Source organism: Schistocerca cancellata, chromosome 3 (genome assembly GCF_023864275.1).
Source record: "Schistocerca cancellata isolate TAMUIC-IGC-003103 chromosome 3, iqSchCanc2.1, whole genome shotgun sequence".
NCBI classification, from domain to species: Eukaryota; Metazoa; Arthropoda; class Insecta; order Orthoptera; family Acrididae; genus Schistocerca; species Schistocerca cancellata.
The window spans coordinates 697885405-697910601 of NC_064628.1; the positions used below are offsets into that span (position 1 = coordinate 697885405).

The following is a 25197-nucleotide window of genomic DNA, read 5'->3' on the forward strand; positions in this document are numbered from 1 at the left end:
TAAGAGATTAACAAAATTGACACATAGAAGAGGAATGCCAACGAAGAATTAACATTGTCATTACATTTATGTATACTTTTCCCCCACTGTATGAAGTCAATTGGTAAAAAAATTTTTTTGCTTTTCACAGAAGACTAATTGAGTTAATCCTTTTATATGTACAGATTAGGAAGGAGATCGCATACAGTTTATCAAATAACGTCTCTGGTTGTGATCTTTTGTTCTAATAAATAAAGTTATTCTACATAAACAACGGTGCATGAGTACTTTTCTCAGTGACTGTAAGTCTTTCAACCAAACAGTCGTGAGCATAACATAGGAAATCCACTTGGCGATTTTCTGCTTCTGCTCACATCTATAAGGTGCTTTCTTCTGAAAGGATTTTAAGAACATTTTCTGCAATATACGTTGAAAAACGACGGCTGTCATGGGCAATCTACTCACCCTTAAAGCGAGCCTAGTAGGTTCCTACGAGCAGTCACTTAGAAGGATAAGGGCAAGTCCAATCCATCTTCTTCACGCCGAACAAGAAACCCTTCTCTGCTGCAGCCGGAGTGGGGCGACTAGGAAATGATACGTTACACCAGTTATACGCCACGTTCAGCGCTCCAGAACGAGCCACGTGGTCTTTAATGCGTGCAGAATCCACTGCAGCTCCTTCCCCCGCTTGCGGCGAGCCGCTCGCAGCTACACGGGAGACGGCACCTCCCGCCAGCTCGTCACCGGGCGAGCTCGCTCTTCCATCGCTCACTGTCTCCGATGGGGGGCGCAATGCATACAGACCACGAGAGGATGCTAAATTCACGTGACGCACTGCTTACGGCTCTCATTGGCCGGCGCGTCTTTTTAACCAGCCGCACTCAGACCCTCACCCCCGAAGATTCAATGAACTCAAGACTCATCAACATTAGTAGTAGTGACGACAATACGTCGGCATACCAGATGCTACTAAATTTTACTACGTTTCAGTGTTTTATTAGAGTGAATGAGCTTCAGAACTTCATTTATGTATAACTCAGCACTTGATCCGATTTGGCACGTCTATATTTCTGAAACTAGTAGATATATATAACGAATTTAGTTATTTCATGCACGGGAAACTAAAAAAAAATTTTTAATACTTTTCCACAGGTGTTCACTATGGTCCCCTTGAGATGCACGACATTTGTCAATCCTGTATTCAAACTGTTCTCACACTGCAGCGAACATGTCTCGAGTTACAGCTTCCACAGCTCCTGTCATGCGGTGTCTCAGTTCATTCATTGTTGTTGCTAACGGAGGCACATAAACAGAGTCTTTTATAAACCCCCACAAGAAATAATCACATACAGTCAGGTCTGGTGACCTTGGAGGCCAGTAATGTAAGGCTGAGGCATTTGGTCCAGTGCGACCAATCCATCATTTAGTAATCCTTTGATTTAAAAATTCCCACACATCCGGATGCCATTGTGGAGGTGCCCCATACTGTTGGTAAATGAAGTCGTTCGAATCAGTCTCCAACTGTACAGTCTCCTGTAACAGTTTTCTCGGCAAAGAGAAATGGAGCATAATCTTTTCTCTTAAAACTGCACAAGACACATAAAATTTTGTAGAGTCCCTCTCATGTTGTACAGCTTCATGTGATTCTTCCGTATCTCATATTCTGACATTATGACGGTTCACCTTTCTGTTTAAATGGAATGTTGCCTCGTCACTAAACGCTAAGCGTGGAACAAAACTGTCACAGTCGATCTTGCCAAGAACGAAATTACAGAACTCCACACGTTGTTGTAGTCACCTTCACGAAGAGCTCGTAGTAGCTGAATTTTGTATGGTTTCATGTGTAAACGTCGAAGCAACACACGCCAGACGGATATCAGGGGCTTGTTAAGCTGTCAAGCTGCGCGGCGAACGGGATTTCTACGGACTCCTTTCGAAACTATGGTGCATGCGTTCGACGTCCGTGTCAGACACTCGGAGACGTCCCGGATATTTGCCTTTACACAAACAACCTGTTTCTCTGAATTGTTCATGCCATCGTCTAACGCTCTGTGCTGTAGGAGGATCCACACCATACATAGTACGAAAGTCACGCTGAACAGTTATTACTGACATACACTGCACAAAAAGTAGAATACAAAATCTTTGCTTCACTCTGGAACCGGGCGACTGCTACAGTCGCAGGTTCGAATCCTGCCTCGCGCATGGATGTGTGTGATGTCCTTAGGTTAGTTAGGTTTAAGTAGTTTCAAGTTCTAGGGGGCTGATAATCTCAGATGTTGTCCCACAGTGATCAGAGCCATTTGAACCATTTTGAACAAAACGCTTTCTGAAACTTCCTGGCAGATTAAAACTGTGTGCCTGGCCGAGACTCGAACTCGAGACCTTTGCCTTCCGCGGGCAAGTGCTCTACCACTGAGCTACCCAAGCACGACTGACACCCCGTCCTCACAGCTTTAATTCCGCCAGGACCTCGTTTTCATTCTGAAAACGCTTTCTGTTGTCCCGGCACCATTTTTAATAGAACTGAAGTGGGCGCACACTGCTGCTACCTAGCGCGAACCACGTAAAATTCGAGACTTTGCTCTTTCCAACAGTACGCTTGAAACATCCCCTTAGAAAAATTAATGAATTACTGTGGTGGTAAACCAATTACGTTATTTGATTTTCAAACAGCTGAGCAGAACGGAACGTACTCAAACATTTCTCTCTTTACTTATTCTGATCAACACTAAACTGACACACAATATTTTTAGCGCAAAGTAATCTGACTTTCAATAATCCGTACAAAAGAATGGCCCTGACTAACAATAACCTATACCTTTCATGAATCACTTACCTCACAAAAATCATCGTTACTCGAACTACTGCAATACAGCGAGCGCCAATACTCCCAGCTAAATAAAAGATTCTAACTAATGAAGGCACTAACTACTGATAGGCACAGTTAACAAATGAAAGATTTTGATAGAGAACAAACAATGTATTTAGCTCAATAACGTTCAAAGTCATTATATATATATATATATATATATATATAATTTCATGATACCCAGTATTACAAATTTACTCTTTCTGATGCACGCACGTCTAGATCGTCCGCTCTTAAAATTCTGCCATCTCTCTCCGCACATCCACCGCTGCTGGCGGCTCACCTCCAACTGCGCAACGCTACGCGCTGTAACAGCAACTGCCCAACACTACAATAGCAAATATTCTAACAATGCAAACCAGCCACAGACTGCACACAGCACAGTCAGTGATTTTCATACAGAGCGCTACTTGACGTTACCAACATAAAAACCCAAACACATATCTCAAATAAGTTATGATTTGTTTAAATCGGATGACTGTTTTTGATACACTCTGTATTACGTGTACATATTGTAAATAAACTTATTAATGTTTCATCGTCTTGTAGATGTGAGGCTAGTCACTTGAACTACAGATGTAGGGCTAGGGCTTTATCTGGTGAACTTACACCATGGCTGCTGTAAGGAGGAGTCGCTTAGCTTACACAGGTACACTGATTACTGCCGTCGATAGCAACAGTGCTGGGGGCATTCCGGAGAGGTCCCCTCGCGCACCATATTGCCGTTTAAGGCGTCGCGTCGCGGCGTGGGCGCCAGGAAAGCGGCACGCGGTTGCTGGCTGCTGGCTCCGGTGCGGTGTGGGTTCTGCCTTGAACGGCGGCGCGCGTTGCAACACGGCCCTGAGAGGCCGTTGCCCGCGCCGATTATATGTGTCGCTGGCCGGCCCCTTGCCTCATTCCCAGCCGTTAGCCTTCGTTCGCTGCATTCCCCGGCTCCCGTCTCCGTGGCGACAGACGCGGTCCACGATCCGCCGACTCGCGTTCAACGGTAACGGACCAAGCGGTCATTAAACGTACTCCTGGCTTTAAGCGCGCCCATTCATCAGATAGCATTCATTACAACCGTCAAGGTGATTATCAACGTCAGAAACAATCAAGGCAATAGCATCTGTCAACAGAGTACCAGCACACTGGTGGCATCAGACCTGCATATGGGAACCCTGCCTTTCATGGACGCACACCAAGATCTATAAACAGGGTGAACTCGACTCCACCAACAAATTTCGGAGGTTCTTCAGGGAAATGTTCTATTTCGTTATAAGGAGCCTTCATCTCCACACCCATTCATTAAATAGCATTCATTACAACCGTCAAAGTGATTATCAACATCAGCAACAATGAAGGCAATAGCATCTGACAACAGAGTACCATCACACTGGTGGCATCAGATCTGCTTCTGGGAACCCTGCCTTTTGTGGACGCACGTCAAGATTTATTAACAGGATGAACTCCACCAACAAATTTCGGAGGTTCTTCAGGGAAATTTTCTGAACATTTCGGTATAAGGACACTTGATCTCCGGTGTGGTCAGATGACAATCCAGAGTTCTGCACATACACCCAGTTGGCACGTATGTCAGTGCAGTTGCGATTCTCTGCGACAGATAGAGGGCTTTAGTGTTGTTATCAGGCCTGGTAGGGTATACAAGGGACGCGAAAAGCGTCAGGTGTTGAGTAATCACTGTGGAGGAGAAGGAGATGCTGTCTGTTCGTGTGAGAAAGCATTAGCAGCGCCTAACAGTCTGAAACAGATCTTATTGTGCGTATCCATTTTGTCGGCTGGTCGAACTGAGTGGTATTCGTATTTGTGGTACATCTGGGTATCGTAGTGGCGCGATGTTGGACTGCATGGGATTGGGAGGGCAGGCACTTTCGTCCTCGTGGTCGAACACGTCTGATGAGGAACGCCGTATTGTGTACCAAGCACATCTCAACCACTTCACATCTGCGCCTGCCATCTACGAATAAGTAATGCGCTTTCTGCAACATTCAGTGTCATCCCACACCATTGGTCGAAGACTAGCAACAGCGAGACTAAGAAATTAGCGTCCCGTTCGTAGGCTGCCGTTACCAGCACAACATCGACTGTGTTTGGAGAGTTTCCATGCCCATGAAGCATAGACTGCTAACGAATGGTGTCGCATTGTGTTCAGCGGCGAATCGGGATTCTACACTATCCCAGATGACCATCACCGGCGAGAATGGCGGCGACTTGGGGAGACTTCCCATTCCTCTAATGGGAGAAGCACATCGCTGTTATGGACATCACGGTGTGAGAAGACGCCAGGTATGAATTGAGAACACGGCTCTTACTGACTTAGAGAACTGTGACGGCACAACGGTACGATACAGATCTCCAACGACCCCACGTGTTAGCTCTCTTGTGACAATGTCATGGTGCCATATTTCAGCGGTCAATGCTCATCCACATACGGCACATGTCTCGAGGAACTATCTGTGTGATTTTAAGGTACGTCCGTGCCCAGCGAGGTGCCTAGATCTGTCCCCGATAGAACACGCGTATGATCAGCTCTGACTCTATTCCGTCCCAGTATCCAGGATATCAAGGACCAGTTACAACGGTTGTGGACCAACTTACCCCTCAAGACGATACAGCGGTTTTCTGACACCCTTCACAACGGTATCACTGCATGCATTCAGACCAGAGGGGGTCCAACGTCGCCGCGCGGTTTGAGGCGGCATGTCACGGATTGCGCCGCCCCTCCCGCCGGAGGTTCGAGTCCTCCCTCGGGCATGGGCGTGTGTGTTGTTCTTAGCATAAGGTAGTTTAAGCAGTGTGTAAGTCTAGAGGCCGATGACCTCAGCAGTTTGGTCCCTTATGAACTCACACACATTTGAACATTTGGTGCAACGTCAGTCTGTATGTGGGATCCTAGTGCCAAGTTCTTCGAAAATTTGACTACGTATTCTAATCACAGAAGTAACGTCATCTGTCCACTCAGCCCATAAAGTTTCATTGCGTCTCCTCCTTCTCTTCCCCGTCTTTTTATCAGACAGTGTAATTACGATTTATTCTGTTTGTTTCCCCAGTCACCTTTCTTTCTCTGAAAGCAAGTATACAGTAGTGAAAAACCCTGTGACGTGGAATCGCCAAATCGTACGACACAATGTACAGAGGATGCCGCAACCCTCAGACAGGTGCAAGACTACTGTGATGTGGTTACCGACGCTGTGGAAATAGTTCAGCACTGCGTCGCTGAACTGCTCTTCCATTATGTTCAGTAGAGCCATACACGAATTGCATGACGGGCAAATTTTCATCAGTAAACCTATACGCACGCCTGTGTATCGATGTAAATGGGGGCAATTAATACTGCCATGAAGACAAACTCGAGATACAATCATGCAGTACTGAAAGCAAGTCTGAGAGCGAAGAGTAAAGTCAGCATTGCTGTTTCGGCAGCTATTAACGGTACTGAATGGAACAAGTTTCTTTCCCAAATGTGAAAGAAAGCGCATACCATCCACATTTGTACGACTGTGCAAATATTGCAGGTGCAATAAAGATGCAAAGATAAATGGTAATAAAAAATCAAATTAAAATTAGTTATTCTGTAACGAGCTGGTGGAGACCATATGTCTTTCTTTAATGAAAACAAAGCTGAGTTTTTCTATTTGTTCCTTTCCTTTACACTGAGGAGCTGTTCTTATTCCCTTTCGCCGTTTTCCACAATCGTCACGCGAAAAATCTGCTTTGGGTGGATATGGTCGTTTGTTAGCAGCTTCGTGTACCTCGTTCCTAGCGTTCTTCCTCCTGTGTTCTTCTCCGCTAACGTCTTCTTCTGTCTGGCACATTCTCATACAAAATCTGGTTTAAGTCTGTAGCACAGAAATAAGTACCGTAAATTTTCGGTGGCTTATCTGCCGTCGAACGAGCTGTGACTGTCTTTATAAAGTGTACCTAATCGATAACTTTCTATTATTGTTACTGTCATTAAGCCAATAAGGATAGTTTATAAAGTAATAAAAAGTATTACTGGTACTGGATGTCTTAATTTAAGTTAGTTTGTAAAACAGAACCTCTGCCTCTTTGTTCTACAAGAGCCGCGTGGTCTAACAGCTATAACAACTCCCAGGCTTACTCGACCACTGAATTTTCGTGGTAATGCGACTGCCCTTTCATTCTGAGAAAGGGTGAAACGAAATTAGGTTTGGTTCTCCATACAGCGTGATTGATCTCGTGCGGTGCCGGTTGCCTAAGCGCCAGTGAGTGTTTCGCGGTGGCTGTGCTACGTCATGAACTGGAGTCCGAGCCGGATGACTAATGCGTATTGGGGACGTACGCATCTAGGTCCACAAACAGGACTTGGGCTTTTGGTTCAGGGTGTGACTCAGCTCTTACGAGTTTCAAAACAAGTTCTTGAACTTACGTTCACGTCTTTTGCTTTATCCTTTTACCGAAAACCCTCATAAAATTAACCTTTCTGGTCATTGAAAGTACTAGCAGAAAGGCCGAATTAGAAACGAAACTAATCTAAGTTAGAATTTCACAAGAAAGTACGTAATTTTTGTCTCTTACAGATAGCAATACGTATAATTAAGAACATCGCAGCCAAAGGAAAATTTTGATTTTTCGAGTTTTAAAACTAAAATATCGTTGTAGACTAATAGTTTGTCTTCAACTTACCTAGAATCTCTAAAGCATGTGAACGATTCCTTCGAGACTGATTACTATATGCATTAAAACTTATGCATACATTTGCAGCTCGCTTTGCCGATGAGAAGTCAAATTTTGAAAACCACTTTTACGAAGTATTTAGCAACCATATTGTTACTAAGGAGTATACTTCTTCTGTTGGATAGTGCGTCTCTGGTCTTCTGGGAACATTTCATGGTAGCACATTTCAAAATGTGTCCAGAATCAAATTTTGAATTTCAAGTTACTTCAGATTACTTGAGATTGATCCAGACTAGTTATCTTGGAACCTGTAAACCATTCCAAAATCTACTGACAGAAAAGATTTACCATTCTTCCTCAGAATAGTTCAGAATAATAAAATGAGCACTGTTAAATCAAAGGAGCATACTGTTTAGTACTGGATTTGAGCTAAAGACAAACGAAATTTGAGATGACAAGGAAAAAAAGTAGCCCATACACCGCGGAGTAGAATAACGACTTGCCAACTTTTATTTTCATTTATTTAGTTGTAGACTGTGCGGAGAGACAGTGTAAAGAACTTGGTTGTAAGGAAGAAAGTTTTCTGTAATCGTATTGCCCGTTGGCTTCTACCTTGGCTTCTTCCGCTGACATTTGCTTAACGATTTTCCTATCGTTTCACCAGCAAGAGTGGCTAACGTTGTCCAAACTACATCGTCACTTGCTGGTGGCGAAATGGAAGAAGATTCTTTGACAACGCGAGCCATTCGTTTTGGCGAATCGTCAGGAAAATCGTTAAGCAAATTTTGTCTGAAGAAGTCGAGAGAGAAGCCATTAGGGAAAAGGTCAACAAATGACCACGAAATTCTCAGTTCTTTTGAATTTCTACAGACATTAAAAATGAGAAAGCAACGACGAGTAAACTGAAGTTTGTGACAAAAAGAATTCGACAGAAGGAAAATTAATTGATGTCAGACATTCCTTAACAACTAAAAAGAGGTTGATGAATATCCGTGTCCGAAGTGCAAGACGTGATGTGAAACTTGGTGAGGGGGAGGACGAGAAGAAACTAGAAACGTCGTATGAATTATGATGGCAAAAATTGTGTGCAAAACTAAGGAGACAACTGAGGTAAAATATGGATAAATGTTATATGGAATGAGGGGAAATAAATGCATAGTAAATGGATATCAGAACAAGGGTAACGTTAGTGATGTTTGCCCTTGGTACTTCTGAAAGTGGTGTATCTGGAAATAGCGACAGCAGTGGAGGAGAAAATTGTCGGCTCACAGACAGATGCAAATGTGAAACGTAGAAGTCCTCAAGCTTTAACTTTAATCCCTTATTACAACACATCCATGATAATTAAGGATGAACAGCTGTGACACAGGTAATACAGACCTTACGGTATATTTTAAGATCTCTTACTCCGGAACTTCTTTAAAATGTACACTTAATATATTTTTTATATCGGTAATCGGTATCGGCCAGCATTAGCCATCCTCAGAAAGATAAAACAGTTTCAGTTATCAGACTGCCTCTGAGACAGCATCGGATATGAACATACAGTTTAACGATATTTGCGGTGTTTGCAACAAAGAAAACAAGCGTCCTGTTTAAAAAACGTGTCACTAAAGCACGAAAGAACGTGATTTTTTCCAAAAAAATGCGAGAATTAGCAATAATACATCATCGCAGAGGATTCTCAATGAAAGGGGGTTGTGGCTCTGCGTCGGTAGTCGGTACGTGAGGTGAGCTCGGATGGCTCAATTCGAAGAACTCTGTTAGCGAAATGGGATTCGTTAAGAAAGAAACTTCATCTCAGTGCATCAAGTGTACTCGCATACGCAGAATTTGTGGTGTGTTTTGAAAAGAGAAAGCGGGTGTGTTTCGAGGGTAGCACTGGTACGGAGGAGCGACTAGGGAGAGGGCGGTGCAGACGAGCGATTTACGTAACGCAGTGTCGTCAGACTGGAGGTGACGTGAAAGCGGTGGCGGTTCCTCGGCGCGGCTCGCCGTGTCCCAGTTCCGACCCGGGTTCAACACACTCTGCCGAGGACGCGGCCGAGCGCGCCGCGCAGCGCAACAACCGCACAAGCGACAGCCGCTGCAGCCCGGCGCCTGCAAGGATGCAACACGCGGCGCACAGTGTTACCGCTGCCGTGGAGGGGGGTCTCTTCACTTTCAGGGCCCGCAAAAGTGAAGCGTTCCCCACCAGAGGACGCGCGCCTCGAAAGGGTTATGGATTCGATCTCTTAAGCGAACAAGATCTACCAAACAGTTACTATTTTCACTGTCAACGGGAATTTTTAACTTTTCCACCAATGAAGAATATTATACCAGAATGACTTTTTACATCAGTCAGTTTTCGCATTTTTATTCAGATTATTCTCCTGCCATTAAGTAACATCCCAAGTCAAGATCCGTACACTTTCTTCCATTACAAAGACGCCAATGTGTGTGTAGGCTGTAATTGAAAAGCGTCTGTTGAAAGAGCGAGCTGAATATTTTAACTGTCACAGTTTAATGAATTACCACTAATCTTTAAAGAATCGAGCTCCCATGTGTGAATGAAACATCGAAGTACTTTACGAAAAGAGGAAAAGTTTATAAAAGCTTTGAAATTGTGTCTAAAATTCGTTGGAAGTTGGTAAGTGCTCTCATTGTAAAATACTGCATAAATACGGTCTGGGTAACTTGCGCTCTCTTTTAAGAAAAGTTACTTTTTTCGATGCATTCCGTGTTGAAGACATTATATTTCCTGAAGTATATGTCGTACGATATAATTCTGGAGGTACGTTCGGTGGCATATATGGATACTGTCTGCATTGTGTGATGCGAATTATTAAATTAAAACGTAGTGCTCGATGCCAAAATTCTACTGCAGTAACAGCGAAAATTTACTAAGGGACAAAATTCTTTCCTATCATCATTTTTCGGGGATTATCAGCGAGAAGAAGTTTCGAAAAGGTTTGAAATTATGTGGAAAGTCCGTTGGAAGTCGCTGTGCTGTCATTCTCACATACTCTTTGAACATAGTGTGTGTAATATGTGCGCCATGAATGGCACTGCCTTAAGACTTTCAACGACAGATTAGACGTTTTAATTAATAGATTATCATAGTATCCTAAATTTTGGAATTCGGTGAATAATTGCATGAAATTGTGTTTTTTTTTTTTCTGCTGGAGCGGTTGGACGCGCAGCCTGCAAGTGGGACTAAATATCGTTTTAGCGGTTTGGTAATACAACGTGTCCGTCGAGGAATGGTCAGTATTCAGGGATAAAATAGGTAGAATCATCCGAAGTAAAAAGTCCAGTAAACACTATATCTAAAGTACACACGTTAGCAGCTATGAGCACTTGTTCGTCTTCGACACCGTGAAACAAATCTCCTCTACTGCAAGCTCTTTGCTAAACATATTTTGCTATGAGGTGGTATGGACCAAAATAAGAAAAATTGTCAAGTAAACGTGGGTTCTGAAGTGCATACCTTAAGAGCTTTGAGCACTTGTCCAGTAGAAGAGTTGTGTTTCACAGTAGCGAAAGTGAAAAAGTGCTCGTAATACCTAATGCATGCATTTTAGCGCACTTGGTTACTGTTTTTCGCTTCGAATGATCATTCCTGTGATGGCCGTGAATATTGACTGTATCTCCTGGAACATTCTGTTGGATAATAACGGGTGTCCAAGCGATTGGTGGATTTTGATACATGCCAAGGTAACCAACTAACTAAACTGATTAACGAGGAACCACATATATATGTCGATACAGATATTCTGAAGAAAATGCTAATGAGTGTTCCTGGGCAATAGTCGCAGTAACTTTGCTTGTGAGAACAGACATCACTGCACTCATTACGGTCGAGAATACCGCTGTTTTTGTAAATATTCAAAAAATGTTCAAATGTGTGTGAAATCTTATGAGACTTAACTGCTAAGGTCATCAGTCCCTAAGCTTACACGCTACTTAACCTAAATTATCCTAAGGACAAACACACACACCCACCGAGGGAGAACACGAACCTGCGCAGGCCCATCTTCAGACGGCAGCTAGGCTTTCTCGTACAAATTTCATATGTTTGTTTGGAGGAATTTTATAAGTTACATCACAAAGGTCTACCGCATCGATTTGTCACATGATGAACGGCTAAAGACAAGACTTCTGTAAAATATCTGGGAGTATGCGTACGGAACGATTTGAAGTGGAATGATCATATAAAATTAATTGTTAGTAAGGCGGGTGCCAGGTTGGGATTCATTGGGGGAGAGTCCTTAGAAAATGTAGTCCATCAACAAAGGAGGTGGCTTACAAACCACTCGTTCGGCCTATCCTTGACTATAGCTCATCAGTGTGGGATCCGTACCAGGTCGGGTTGACAGAAGAGATAGAGAAAATCCAAAGCGGCGCGTTTCGTCACAGGGTTATTTGGTAAGCGTGATAGCGTTACGGAGATGTTTAGCAAACTCAAGTGGCAGACTCTGCATTGCGGTGTGGCTTGCTGTCCAGGTTTCGAGAGGGTGCGTTTCTGGATGAGGTATCGAATATATTGCTTCCCCCTACTTATACCTCCCGAGGAGATCACGAATATAAAATTAGAGAGATTCGAGCGCGCACGGAGGCTTTCCGTCAGTCGTTCTTCCCGCGAATTATACGCGAGTGGAACAGGAAAGGGAGGTAATGACAGTGGCACGTAAAGTGCCCTCCGCCACACACCGCTGGGTGGCTTGCGGAGTATAAATGTAGATGTAGATGTAGATATCTTTCAAACTACGAGAAGAGTACTTTGATATCCAGTAAGGGTGTTGATGATCAAACTTCTGGGTGCCCTAAGTATGAAATCATCATCATCAGGAGCGGCAGTGGCACAGAAAGTGGTGCGAATTGGAAAGCACGTCCGGGTCGATGGGAGGAAGGTGAGGCGCAGTGGCAGTGGCCGCCACGTTCCGAGAACGGGCTCGCCTTCTGCGCGGCAACAGGTTTCACTTTCAGGCGTGTGGTGGTGCGGACACTGTGAATGAGGCCGCCACCCGGCCGCTTCCGGCCTTCTCGGCCCGAGTGCTCCTCGCGTTTCGCTTTCGTCGCTGCGTACCAGGTGTGAGCAGACACACACACGCGTATCACGCTAATGCAAACGCCTCGGAAGGCGGGACCCACCTGTAGCCTGCAGCACGGCTGCAGTCCTTTACGGCAACAGGGTGAAGGGCAGAGGTCAGCGCCCCGTCGGTTTCGAAGTCATTACGGACGGAGTACAGACTCACTTAGCGAAGGATGGGCGCAGCAAACGACCATTACCTCCTAAGGAATCATTCTGCTTTCGTCTATAGTTATAAGGTGAAATTGCACGAAACCTAAAACAGGCCTCAATAATTCCAAACTATAATTTCAAAAATATGAGCGGGATATCTGCCTTTTACGACTGCAACCCTCAGTAGCACGAATCTCTCAGTTTTCCTTTTTTTGGGGGGAGCAGGTCATCAGTCTTCTGACTGGTTTATGTGTCTTGCCACGAATTCCTCTCTTCTGTCAACTTCTTCATCTTGGTGTAGCAATCGAACCCAACTCTTCAGTTATTCCTTTGGTATGTTCCTGTCTCCGTTATCTCCTACAGTTTTAAATATCTGAAGCTCCCTCAAGCAACATGGAAGTTATTCCTTGATGTCGTTCCTCTTGCAGTGAACCTCTGCTTGCCGATTCTCCGGAAAATCTTCAAAAATGGTTCAAATCGCTCTGAGCCCTATGAAACTTAACTTCTAAGGTCATCAGTCCCCTAGAACTTAGAACTACTTAAACCAAACTAACCTAAGGACATCACACACATTCATGCCCAAGGCAGGATTGGAACCTGCGACCGTAGCGGTCACGCGGCTCCAGAGTGTAGCGCCTAGTAGCGCCCGGAAAATCTCCTCACTTCTTATCTTATCAGTCCACCTAATTTTCAACATCATTTTATAGCACCACCTCTCAGACACTTCGATTCTCCTGTGTTCCTGTTTTCCCACAGTCCCTTATTTCAAAGTTACATTTTCAGCTTGGACTAACCATTGGATGTCAGCTGAGTAACAGATCAATCAAGGGCATTTCAATGCTTCTAAAGCTACCCCAGCTGACAGCTGGTGCTGTGGTCGTGAAGTAGGAACGCGAAGGAGCAACGACAGCTATACCGAGACAAGGTAGGCCTAAAGTATTGACAATCACGGACCGTCGTACATACTGGAGGGTGCCTGTAAAAATCACATGGCACCAGCGAAAGGACTAACCGACGCCACTGGATTGTGGATGACTGAAAACGAGCTATACTCTACGGCAACATAATGAAAGGATTTTGCTTTGGCGAATGCCTGGAGACCGTTACCTGTGATCGTTTGCAACGCAACAGCGATGTATGGCGGAGGTGGTGTTGCGTTACAGGGCTGTTTTTCGTGGTTAGGGTATGGTCCCCTTGTTGCGTTTAAGGAAACGCTAAGTGCGGAAAGATACGAAAACATTTTACAGCATTGTGTATTTCGTATAATAGACGAATATTTCGGAGCGATGACAATGTACCCTGTCATAAAGCAGCATTGGTTCGTGGACAATTACATTCCTGAAATGGACTGGCCTGTCCACAGTGCCGTCCTGAATATTTTAGGATGAGTTAGAACGTCGACTTTTCTCCAGACCCCAGCGTCCAACTTCACTATCTTCTCTGGTTTCGGCTCTTGAGAAGAATGGTCACCTCACTGAATGCGTCATAAGCCGCCATAGAGGCAAAGGGTGAACATAGCTCACATTAATGTCCACTAGTTCGTGTCCAGATAATTTCCATTACATACTGTAACATGATCTTAAATTGCAAGTTTTTTTTTATTGAAAAATAGCCTTAAGTTAATGCCACTACTTATGCTTTGTACTTCAGTAAGAGTAATCTGCCCATTTGACCATTTCACCACAGAACATAGTGTTTCTTTGGTTTTATTATCAGTTTTTGGTATTGTTCTGTCGAATTTAAGATCATATCTGTATCTTCCTCAAGTTCCTCACGAGAGTGAAAATGTTACGGTCAACCGATTTAAAAAAAATTTCTACACGTATTTATCCTTTTCCAAAGGGCGGGGGACTCGTCTGTCCAAATATATGTAAGTGCTCTTCTACTTGAAGGGCAAATTGCGGAATCCGAGAACGGTAATTAATGGACCGTCCCTCGACTATTTCTGAACCGTGGAGTTCGTGTCCTCCCGAACCCACTGCGTACCTGTTGCCAAGGATAGCTATTCTCGCTATGAAACTCTGCCTACACACCTGTCTGTGTTCCTGACATCAGAACAGGAGCAGAGCAGAGTGTCGGAACTGGCCTCCAGGAACCCACAGCCCGCTCGCCCCCGCGCCGCCACGGCGCTCGTTATATTTAAAGCGCGGGAATTCAGCGCTCGCCCCGAGGCCGCGCCCGCCCAGGGCAAGAAGCGGCCAAGCGCCCGCGACCGCGGCCTCGCGGAACTTTTCACAGCGGTCGGCGGTGTCCGCTGCCACCGTACCTCACTTCTGCCCGTAGGTCACCTCCTAAAAAGCGAGCTGCTACAGTGGTGTCTCCATACTGAAGCTAGAACCAAGTGGTTCGTTTCCGATTCTTCACCGCATTTCTTCAGAAAGAATCTTCTTTATTGTGAATGAAGGGGTTAAAATAACTTAATACAGAACTTTATTTCTTAAAAAAGGCGGTGGCACATTCCTACAAGAGTAAATATTGCCGAAAATTAGAATAGACGTTCCTATATATCCGGAAACCAATACTTGTTGCCATATGGGCTATTTTACTTGAGACGAACAGTGTATAGTATTCGGTGGTGTAGGCACGATTCGCAAGACATAGCGCAGTAAATTACCACACTACGCACGTGTGGGTAGATGCATGTCCTCGAGGACTCATGGAGGCGGATAGTAGATGTCGTGTGACTAGGGCCTTCTGTCGGGTAGACCGTTCGCCGGGTGCAAGTCTTCCGATTTGACGCCACTTCGGCGACTTACACGTCGGTGGCGATGAAATGATGATTACGACAACACAACACCCAGTCCTTCAGCGGATGAAATCTCCGATCCATCCGGGAAGCGAACCCGGGTCCTTAGGATCGACATTCTGTCGCGCCGACCACTCAGCTACCGGGGGCGGACGTCATGGAGGTGAGGCATCAGGATCGCTGAAGTATCAGAGTAGGTGCAGGAATTATCGGTGACAGACTCAGTTGGCCATACAATTAACCCAAAAAACTAACATTCACTCTGTATTATTCAATTCTTTGCGACGAATTACCAGCGTTGTCGGAGAACGCTACTATTACAGGAAGACAACGGCTGCAGTTTATGTACGATAGGGCACCACCCCACTTTCAACGGATCGTGCGGCGGTATCTCATTGCAACGTTTCGTGGGCGATGGATTGGTCGATTAGGTCCGGTAGCATGAGCTTCCTGTAAAGCACACGTGATTCGGTTTGATTTCTGCCTATGGGGACATTCAAAAGCATTGGTGTACCACAGACAATGTGAAGACGTTACAGGAGCATGCGGCAAATGAATGTGACGCATTTCGAATAGAGCCAGGTCAGTTTGAAAGTGCATGATTCACTATGAAGAAGGCTAAGCGATGTGTCACTGTGAGTGGTAATTAGATGCGGCACTGCCTATATAGTGCCTACTTCTATGCAACGAATGAAAATGAGAGAACAGATTGGCCCATACGTCAACAGGTATTGGTTTCTGAACATATCGTTGTATGAATTTTTCCCGTTGTTTTGACCTACACAACGACGGTTCGACGCTGTCAGAGACATTTGGTTAAACAGGTGTCTTTACATTGTTTTTCGACACGAAAGCGTACATCAAAACCTGTTACTTTCTACAGATTTGATGAGTTTCAGCTTATTCGTGTCTCTCTCTCTTTATTTTTTTACGTGCTTTGCAGTTCTAATATATTTAAACCATGTCACCACAGAAGCTGCTTTTAGTGAACAGCGCTCCATGAATGATTGATTTCGTTAGGAAGTGCCACTTTCAAGTCGATGTAAAAATACACCATAAAAGGATAGGTTCTCGCATATAACATCATATCCAAGTTAACAGTTGGCTTCGCCAAGAAAATTTACGTCAAAACCTTTCTTACAGTTATCATATCTTCTCGAAATCACACACCAACACAAGTCCGCCACAGCTGTACGACGTGCATCAATAGGTCCAAAATTTGTAAAAATTAAAAAAAAGACGTTGTAATAAAAAGTATTTCAAATATATTAGATCTACGGAGCATGCTTTACAAAAGAAAAAATAATTGGACTTCGTCAAATAAGAGGCAATGTGAAACTGAAACTCATTTAATGTGCACAAAGCATCACGTTTTGATGTAAATTTTGTTGACAAAGGTTAGTGCCAAGTTGGATACGAAGTTTTACGTGTTAACCTATCCTACGAGCTAGTCTGAGCTGAGGCTCCGCTCAGGTATTCTTTTCTACTAAATGTGACACAAAGTCGGGTAACAAGTTCTGAGTTTTGATCTGATGAAGGCAGCAGGCGAAAAATCGTCATAAATAAACAGGTGGGTAAGCGATCGACCAGGCTTTGCTTACAAAAGCCTTCGATGATTGCAGACTCATCCTGGAAATGTACTACCTCTACTAATAAAACGAGCTTAGTTTGTAGCCTAGCGAGACGAACCGTCGAAGTTTCATTCAGTGATTGCCGACCCTGAAGTATATACGCTGAGTTTCTACCATTACCTGGTGACAACATCTTTGGTAAATCTCGCGTCACGCCTCATCCGGTTTTATTATTGTATCCCTTAATCGAAAGTGATAGTCTGGGAGGAGAATTAATGTTACGCAATCGTGGCGTTTCTCCGCTTCTCGGTCACGTAACCAGTCAGCTGTATCAGTCTGCTACGACAAATATATATGTTCAGTGAACTGTTAAACTACAACCAACTTGACGTCCTTATTCATTTTCTTTATGCGCTAGTACGACATATATTAATATGTGTTCTGTTTCAGTTTTTTCTTCATTAGACAGCATGTATTTTGAATTACGAAATGGTTTAATATATTCATAAGTTGTATAAAACTCATTGGTAGATTATTGGAAACGTTGTACATACAGTCTTCCTACTTATTACAATGTGCCCACATTTTTGATTACTTTAAGTACTTTAATACTTTAACTGTTAAGACGATACAGCAGTTACCTCATGTTAAGTGGTCGCCAATGATTTCGAACTTTTCGTTGGCACCAGCTATACGGTTTGTATTCACCACAAAGAACATCTTTGGAGGATATTCTACAATCTTTGACAGCTTTCCTCACAAAGCATGTGCTACGTCAGTCTGTCCACTAACTTACTACCTTATGTGCAAGTCGGGTGTTTTCCTGTTTCCCATGATTTGTTGGTCTAACAGTTACAAGTTGCAGTAATTTGACACATGTTCTCTAAATGAAGTCACTTTGTACATATACATTACTTGACGTATGTATTACAAATTTATGATTATTTGGTCTTTTTCATTGTATACTGGTGCCTGAGGATGATATATTGTTTAGGCGAAACTGGTTGCCTTTAGTAAAATAACATTCGACTATTGTACAAATCGCGAATTTCCAAAAGTATGTAGAAACTATATATCATTGGCTCCTTAAAATAATCTGAAGATGAACGCCGTTAAAATAAAGATTCCTTGAAGAGAAGCCTACTTTTCGAAAATGAGTGTAAACACTGGCCTTAAAAAGTTGGTAATGTTTAGGTAGGCCTTGTGAGGACTAGTGTTTCAGGCAATACTACAAAATTTAGCAAGTTAGCCTTTGCAGCACAAAAGGAGTTGTACTTAGTCCACGTCATATGTAAATAATCAAAGAAATTGTGTTTACAATAACGACGTTCATTTCGGATTCTATATCTCCCGACAGGAAATTCCATCATAAACTTACTCTTCCTGAAAGAGGTTAGAATTGATACCAAAAGTTCCCTTCTTTACGATGTGCGGGATGGTTCAGTATTAGTTGTTGGTTTTTACACAAAGAGCTCAAAGTTGGTTTCAGGAAGAACAGTGACATCATTCCAGACGGCGTCACCTAGAAGACACAGCAAAGTGCTTCTCAGGCAGATAGCGGCGGCGTGATTCACTGCTGTGATAACACGTTCAAGGCGATTGCGTCATTGCCACAAGCGTTGACGTCATCTTCCGGTAACACGTGCAATATACTTCTGTCACATAAGGAAAGCAAGTACCGTTGTACAAGTTTGTTCAACGAAAAAATGAATTTGAAAACGTTATAAAAGTCAGTCAGGAAATTCAGTGCTGCATAAAATCCTCCATCGGTCACAAAATGTTTTTGACAGCTGTTAATCATTTGTGTCTTGAATAAAGTGAAAAGCATGTAGGTATCTCATGTAATTGGTTTAAGAGTTCTTCTAAACCAATTAACATCAATTTCTAATACAGAGTAAAAAATTGCAAATCGTATCTACCCTATGTGGCCGCAGTAATAATTTACGTGCTGAAATAAAACTGTTGTATAAAATTTCTATTTCCTTCTAGTCATGATCGACTTCGGAAATCACCACACATCTTGGAGTACGTCATGTAGAAATTTGAAGATGAAAGTAGATCCTAAATGACCGATGACTTAAATAAAACAGAAAATTTATGAACATTTGTTTGTGCTTTATTTTATTATCATAATTTTCTTTTCTGATATCGCTGTTTGTAATGCTTTCAGTAAAAAGGACAGTAAAAGAAGCCCCACGACAAGGCCTTGAAGACCAGGCGATAGACGACCGACCGCCGTGTCATCCTCAATCATTCATCATTGGGTGCGGTATGGAGGAGCTAGGCGGCAGCACGACACATTGTCAGTAAACAGATTTAAATTCAAGCATTTCTTTTGTAGTAATATGGTACAAGAATATTTGCATGTACTACATTCTTCCATATGACACACACACACACACACACACACACACACACACACACACACGCTCACTCGCTCTCCCTCTCTCTCTCTCTCTCTCTCTCTCTCTCTCTCTCTCCCACACACACACATACACACATAAAGGCGCGCGCGCTATACGAATTTCAGCTAATTCATATTCAATGCTGTTCTGTGTGTAAGGTTTAGACCATAAAAGGCCTTATTTCAAGGATACAAGTTTGTTTCACACAAAGTAGCTGGCCGGCCAGAGTGGTCGAGCGGTTCTAGGAGCTACAGTTTGGAACCGCGCGACCGCTACGGTCGCAGGTTCGAATCCTGCCTTGGGCATGGATGTGTGTGATGTCCTTAGGTTAGTTAGGTTTAAGAAGCTCTAAGTTCTAGGGGACTGATGACCTTAGATGTTAAGTCCCATAGTGCTCAGAGCCATTTGAACAAAGTAGCTCTTCGTGATATTCATACGAAACATAATTACTAAAGACGAGCATATAATTCTTTTCCCATTAAGTACCTAACTATAGACATTGGTAAACGTTTTCTTTGAACGCGATGTCAGTCAAATTGTAAATTTTTCACATCCAATAACATTCCTGTTTTGGAAAACATATATTTCTCTTTAATTGATGCCTTAATCACCATCGTATTTTGCAGAAAGGACAACTGTATTCTTCTAATGACAGAACTTTTTGTTTAGGTATCAGAAGTACAGACAATAACACCCACTGCTAGAACGGTTCGGTTTCTAGGCGGACTATTGTGTGTTTCAAACTACAATACAGTTTGTTTCTAGATGTTACCACAGATACCCTCCCGCATATCCATTGCTGAAAGCCTGCAATTACCTCAGAAAGAGGAGAAACATAGCAAAATGACACGAAGGCAAAAGAATGAAAAATTAAATGCATTGGAAGTGTGACGAGTCGGCGAAAGGCAGATGTAGATCGTGACGTGGAACATGAGGTAAACAAATTCATCATTTCACTACGAAATAAAATGAAAATATTATCATAAGAGATATAGTACAAAGTGTTACAAGTGGTTTCAAAATATTAAAAAAGTACGTACTTTTTGTTATATGATTGTAGAAGTTTATGAATACATAATGACGGGGATGAATTCACGTCACGTCCTGCAAAACAGGTTTTCGAAACTGAGTCAATTTGAGTAGTTATTTACTATTATGCAATTGGGTTGACGATTCTGTTTTTCTGCACATAATCACATTAGTGCTGAGAGCAACGTTCTTGAACATAATCGCTGCCCACACTCCAAAAACAAGTACTTTTAGCTTTTGTGGCTTTGAAGTAAGCAAAATCCCCCACCTCCGAACTCCCATGTGTAACACATCCTTTTCACACATCGTAATGATTATGACGTCATATCTCCTGATTTATGTGTCGTAATATGGCATAATTTTTCAGGTGCATTCAGTAGCATGTATGGATACTGTATGCCAAAATATGTAGTTAATGGAGTTGGTAGTAAAGAAATAATAAATTAGAACATCGTGTCTGATGCCGAGCTTTACTTTTTGATCAACGAAAATGTAGTAACAGATAAACTTTTTTCCTGGGGGTGCCAGCGAGAAAAAGTGTCGGAAAGGTTTAAAATTATGTGTTTGTTGGAAGTCTCAAAATGCTCTCATTCTCAAATATTGAATGAATAAAGTCTGGATAATTTACAAACATGAGTGACACTTCCTCAACAGATACACATTCTTTCTAGCAATGATACTTGACTTACTGGTTAAGTCTTTAATGTAAGAATGTTCCTCTTAATGAGTAGATTATGACAGAATTTTAAATTGTTAAATTCCACCAATAATTTTGTAAAACGCTGAAAAAATCACTTTTTCCTTCCCCCTGGAAGCTGTTAGACAGACAACCAGCAAGCTTGTGACTAGACGACCGTTTAAGCTGTTTAGTGGTACAGGCTGTTTAAAGGACGTAATTTCACGCTGATGGCTTTGTGTGTGTACAAAGTATGTTGACTTACGTTGTACAGCCACAGGTGTATTTCAACCTACATGTGAACAGCACAAGTTTAGTCATTACGTTACTTGTCCCAGTGATCACAGCTGTTGTCTCCTTTGATACAATGATATTATTATCTCTAATTTACATTCTCGTAGTGACGTGGCATCAAATATTTCTGAACGTTGGCCATGGTGTAACACCAAAACTGTAACAGCAGAATAAAAAACATCTACAGTCATAAAGGATTATGACGTCTTTATGACCTATAACACGAGAAATAATAGTAAGTAATTGTCCTGAGAAGACCTGTTTCAGTCCAGCGGATGTTGTCTTTCACTTTCAGCAAAAGGTATGGGAAGAGGAGACTATTTCGTAAAGCGACTGGCCTCTTCCCCCCTCCCTCTCTCCCCCCCCCCCTCCCTCCAGCCACCGCCATGCTGTAAAATCTTCAAGCTTATTGAATTTCAGGAGATTTAATGATATCTTATTTGACGATAGCAGTACTCCCGCTATCCACGTTAATAATGGTGGTTTCCCCAGTGGATTACATAATGTGGGTGTCGTCAGATTTCCGCTCACTCGCAGAGCCAGCACTTATCAGCATCGAGTCCAGTGCCAATTGCGTCCCCAGACCACCGACCCCGATTTCCAACAAACAAACTGTGACGCGACCGCCATCAAAGAGTCCTGTCTGTCTGCCGCAATATCCACAAGTGTGAGAGTCTTTGTTCTTTGTCGGACTTGGATTATACACAAGGAAAAAGCATTATTTATGTCTACATCTACATGATTGTGATTGCTAGATGTAATCCGTTAAATTTCGTTTACACAATAAATCACACAAATTTAAACGCTGTTAGTTCAGTTAAATACCTATGGATTATAATTACGAACAACTTTTATTGGAATGATCGTGTAGAAAATGTTGTGGACAAGGCGAATCAAAGACTACGTTTCATTGGCATGATACTTAGAAGATGCAACAAATCTTCTGCAGAGTCAGCCCTCACTGCGCTTCTCAGTCCTTTTCTAGAGTGTTGCTGCTTGGTATGGGGTCCTTACGAGATAGGATTGACGGAGGACATCGAAAAACCTCAAGGAAGGACAGATCGTTTTGTAATATCGCGTAATAGGTGAGCGAGTGTCATGGACATGATAAACGAGTTCGAGTGGCAATCATTAAAACAAAAGCGTTTCTCGTTGCGATGAGAACTTTTCACACGTTTCGATTACCAACTTTCCTTCCCGAATGTCAATATTTTTGTTTACATACACGTACTTAAGGAGAAAGGAACGTCGTAATAAAAGAAGAGAAATCAGAGCCCGCAAGAAAAGATTTAAGTGTTCGATTTTTCCATGTGATATTCGAGAGTGGAACGGTAGAAAAATTGCCTGAAGTCGGTTGGATGAATCTACTGCCGGGCACTCAAGTGTGAACTCCGGAGTGGTCATGTAGATGTAGGCATTTTCTCCAAGCAACTGTACAATGAATTGTGGTTCTTCCAAACAATTGTAGCAATTTTTTGGCCTATTCCATTTGGATATTGAACAAAGAACGCAGACTGTCTTCGTAAGTCCACAAATCTCTCTTCTGTTATTCTCATGATGCCTATACCAGATGTAGGTGGTGGAACCACAACTGTCGGACGTCGTTCTTCGAGTACTCTAGCAGTACCCTGAATTCACGCATCGGAGCTTTTGAAAGAACTTCGTCGTACTTTTTCTCAAAGAATTCCATAAGAGCTCCTGTGTTACACATTGTTATGATTCTAGTAGCTCTCTGAACTCGTACTGTGTTCTTTGTCCTCCGTATTGGGTGTAATTGTTATGTACAAATTTTCACGACAAAAGATGCATGGGTAATAAGGTTGAAATAGTAAAAAGACTAATAAAAACTGAAATGTATTTTTCTTGTTATCATTACACCATGGACAGGTGTAAAACAAAGCATAGGGCTGCACATAGAGAGACGATGAATGAAACGCGCTTGGCTGTTAAGACAGCAAGGCGCGAAGCCTTCAGTGATTACCGTAGCAGAATATTGTCGAATGATCTTGCACAAAACAGAAAGAAATTCTGGTTGTGGATAAACGCTGTTAGTCCCACTAAATTTAGTGTCCAGTAATCACTGACGTGACAGGAATTGAAACTGAGTGTAGCAAAACAAAAGGAGAAATTTTTAACTCCATTTTCAAATGTTCCTTTACAAAGGAAAACTCAGGAGTGTAGCACTGGAAAGATGAGTGAAATAGATATTATTGTCAGTGGCGTTGGAAAGCAGCTGAAGTGGTTAAAACCACTCAAAGTTCCAGGTTCGGATGACATCCCTATCAGATTCTATACACTCCATTTGCGGCGAGTTAGTCCCTCTTTTAACTATAATCTTCGGTAGATGCCTCGAAAGAAAAATCGTACCCAGTATTTGGAAGAAAGCACATGTTCCACTCGTCTGCAACAAGTTTAGCAGAATTGACCCACAAAACTATGGTCCAATATCCTTGACATCCATTTGTTGTAGAATCTTAGAATATATTCTAAGCTCGAAAGTAATGAGTTATCTCGAACAAAATGACCTCCTCCACGCTATTCAGCAAAGTTTCCCGAAATATGGGTCATGTGAAACCGAACTCAGACTTTTCTTATGTGACATACTGAAAACCACACATCAAAGCAGACAGGCAGATGCAGCATTCTCCGACTTGCAAACGGCATTAGACTCGGTATCACATCTACGCTTATACCAAATTAAAATCACCAAATCTGTGAATGGATTGAGGATTTTGTAGTAAGAGGGACGCACCCAGTTATTTTGAATGAAGAATCTTAGACAGAGGTAGAAGTAACTTCAGTAGTGCCCCAGGGAGGTGTGTTAGCATCTATGCTGTTCATGTTGTATATTATTGAACTTGCGGACAATATTGATAGTACCATCAGATTTTTCGCAAAGGTGCAGTTATGTATAATGAAGTGGTGTCTGAAAGAAACTGTGCAAATATTCAGTCATGATAAGATCGCAATGTGGTGCAAATATTGGCTTTAAATGGTCAGAAATGTAAAATTGTGCACCTCATAAAATGAAAAAAACATAGTGTCCTATGACTGTAATATCAGTCATTCACATAAGGAATATCTCAAATCATGCAAATATCTGTGTGTAACAGTTTTTAGGGATATGAAAAGGAACGATGACAAAGGGTTAATCGTTGACGAAGCACGTGGCAGACTGCGATTCCATGGTAGCATACTAGGGCAAAGCGATCAGTTTACAAAGGAGTGTCTCTCGTATCTCTCGTGCGATCCAACCTAGAGTCTTGCTTAACTGTGTGGGATCCATGCCAAAGAGGACTGACAGCGGATATTGGACTTATATAGAGAAAGGCAGCACGAATGGTCACAGGTTTGTTTGACCTGCGGGAGAGTGTCACTGAGATGTTTAAAGAACTGAACTGGCTGAACTGGCAGATTCTTGAAGGCAGACGTAAACTACCCCGAGAAGGCCTACTTACAAAGTTTGAAGAACCGATTTTAAATGATGACTCAAGGAATGCATTACAACCGCCTACATATCGCTCCCATACGAGTCATGAACAGGAGATTGGATTAATTATAGCACGCCCAGAGGCATTTAAACAGTAATTCTTCCATCGCCCCGTAAGTGAATTGAGGAGAAGAGAGCCCTAATAACTGATACAATGCGATATACTCTCTGCAAGCACTTCACAGGGATTTTCAGAGTATGAATGTAGACGTAGAAACAAAATGTGAAAGGTAAGTTTCTTAACGGCTGCCAACTGTATCAGTAACGAAAAAA

At 42.7% G+C, this 25197-nt stretch overlaps 1 protein-coding gene and 1 long non-coding RNA gene across 2 annotated transcripts in view; one reads left to right on the forward strand and one right to left on the reverse strand.

The window, feature by feature from the left end:
• LOC126175684 (ecdysone-inducible protein E75) overlaps positions 1-25197 on the reverse strand; it is a 466380-nt gene that overhangs the window by 255044 nt on the left and 186139 nt on the right. The window lies entirely within an intron of this gene.
• Positions 1-25197, forward strand: part of LOC126175685 (uncharacterized) — a 165312-nt gene that overhangs the window by 51564 nt on the left and 88551 nt on the right. Inside the window, exon 2 of the long non-coding RNA XR_007535601.1 lies at positions 19201-19332. This is a non-coding gene — a long non-coding RNA (uncharacterized LOC126175685). The remainder of the gene's footprint in view (positions 1-19200; positions 19333-25197) is intronic.